This window comes from Mustela erminea, chromosome 20, assembly GCF_009829155.1.
Source record: "Mustela erminea isolate mMusErm1 chromosome 20, mMusErm1.Pri, whole genome shotgun sequence".
NCBI lineage: Eukaryota > Metazoa > Chordata > Mammalia > Carnivora > Mustelidae > Mustela > Mustela erminea.
Window position 1 is genome coordinate 5,365,302 of NC_045633.1, and position 2,490 is coordinate 5,367,791.

At 50.2% G+C, this 2,490-nt stretch overlaps 1 protein-coding gene across 1 annotated transcript in view; it reads right to left on the reverse strand.

Annotated features, from left to right (window-relative positions):
- USP31 (ubiquitin specific peptidase 31) overlaps positions 1-2,490 on the reverse strand; it is a 215,837-nt gene that overhangs the window by 212,751 nt on the left and 596 nt on the right. The window lies entirely within an intron of this gene.

A 2,490-nucleotide genomic window follows, 5' to 3' on the forward strand; every position in this document is an offset into this window, starting at 1 on the left:
TTGGCTTCTAGTGAATGAAATTGAACTCAAAATGTCGTAAGCATAATAACAAACTTATTAGCCCAAATAACTAAAAATGTGGGGATGTACACCCAGCTTTAGGTAGTGCTGGGTCCGGAGACATTTCATCATTAGGGCTGGAATCCTTTCCATCTCTCAGCTCTGTTTTCCTTTGTGTTGGCTTCACTCCCAAGCCCCATGTGATATTCCCCATATCTCTTGGATCACACAGTCCTTCCTGCTAGCAGCCCCCCTGCCAAAAGAGAATTTCTCCTCACAGTCTTCCAGAACACATCCTGGGTGGGGCTGACTTTCATTTGATTCCACTGGGGCTCATGCTTCTTCCTGAACAAAACACTAAGACCTGAGTGATGAGAGAAGCTGATCGGCTGGACCTAGAGCCAGAAGCGGGATTACCCCAACTCAAACCACATGGACTGAGCAAGGTGGACGAATTGTTCTCTAAAGGAAACTCAGAGATATCTCCAGGTAAAGAGGGAATAGATGTGGATGGAAGAAAAGAAAACATGACCGCTACAACATTGCTTTTGGCAAAAAGTCTATGTACTTAGGGGACAGCACAAGACTCATTTCATATTGATTTTTCCTAAGTTGCCTAGAAGTGATAGTATTGACAACAAGAGGATGTGTTGGTTCCTTTTAAGGTTCCTTTCCCCCTCACTCTCACCACATTCTTAGAGAAATGCCCATCCACCTACAGGGGTGGGCCTCTACGGCCATATTTGTTTATGTGTTTCCATCCTGAATGGACTAGGCATGAGGACACCTGACCCACAGAAGCTAATTATTACCAATCTGGTGGCCAGTGAAATTCTTCCTGGGGATCCACTGAGGCGGAGAGAGGTTTTGATTTTGCTTACATTAACTTGGGTTGGTTTCTGTTAATTGAAACCAAATGACTTCACCAAGACTAATTCCGGTCACAGGATTCTGGTAGCACTGAGGCTAGGCAATTCTGCTTATCTTGACTGGTCTTGCTATACAGGAAAATAACCTAGAAGGGATCGTGGGGATAAGAAGTATTGGAAAGGTAGGAAACATTGAGCTTTTAGATAGGGTAGCCGGAGGGGGGGGCAGTTCTAACCGATTATAGGGTAACAATAAAGCAAAGACTGGAAAGAGGCAAGGGGATGATTCACGTGATTATCTGGGTGCACCTGTGTGTGTGTGTGTGTGTGTGTGTGTGGCTGGCAGACTGAACAGTGGTAACAAACCCTGAGGCAGGAGTGTGTCATCATATCCAAGGAACAACACAGAGGCCAAAGAGAAAGAAGCAGAATGCGTCAGAGCCGTGGGAGATGAGAAAGGGTGATAACAGGGGTCAGACACGGAGGACCTTGTAGGTGACCACAGAGCTTGGGCTTTTGCTAAGGATGAAGCAAAAGAGCCACCGAATAGGTCTAAGCAGAGTGACATGATCTGACTCTAATTTAATGGCAACTCTTTGGCTGGTATATTGACCATAGGCTGTAGAGGGATTAATCAGGGGAATATGGCAATGATCCAGGTGGGACATGGTGACAGACCAGCAACGGAGGTGTCACCTGGAAAGTTAGAAATGCAGATTCTCAAGCCCCACTCCACGCCTATAGAGGTAGAATCTGCATTTTAACACGATCCACAGTGCTTGTATGCATGTTAAAGTCTGAGGAGTCCTGTGTGCGAACAGAACCCTTCTTTGTCCCGGCCTGTTTCTTCCCTACTCTAAGGGGCTGTGATCGAGGTGTCCCTATGGTCCCTTGTACTTGCAATTTTCTTTTCTTTCTTTCTTTCTTTTTTTTAAAGATTTTATTTATATATTTGAGTGAGGGGAAGAGAGAAAGAGAGAGAGAGAGGGAGGGAGAAGCAGACACCCCAGGGAGCAGGGAGCCTGATGCGGAGCTCAATCCCAGGACCCTGAGATCATGACCGGGGCCAAAGGCAGACGCCCAACTGACTGAGCCACCCAAGCGCCCCCCAGTTGCAATTTTCTAAGCTCCTTACTTACAACTCTCTGTGTGAGTCATTATGAAAAGGCAGCGGAAGAGAACACATGATAAGCGACCTTTCTGCAAAGCCCCTGCTGCCCACAACCGGAGGCAGCGGTCCCTGAAGCAGCTTCGTGATGCAGGTCAGTAGGGGCCTCGCGGGAAGAGGCCGCCTGGGATTTCTCCTGGTGCTGGGGTGGAAGGGCGCCCAATAGGACGGGAGTGGAAGGTGTCGGGCAGCAACAGGGCAGCAGGAGGCGCTGTGAAGTGCTGGTGGGTGGGGCCCAGACCCAGAGGAAATGCAGGGTGCTGGGTGGCCTCAGGGAGGCAGCAGCCTCTGCGCCGCGCCACCGCAAGACACAGTGCTGGACGCACCCGGGCGCAGAGCGACCTCAGGGTGGCAGGAGGCGCTGCAGAGTCGCGGCTGGCAGATCCTGGGCCTCCTGGGGAATACACACCTGGGCAGGTGGGGGCGGCCCCGAGGGGGCGGGGCTGGAGGGGC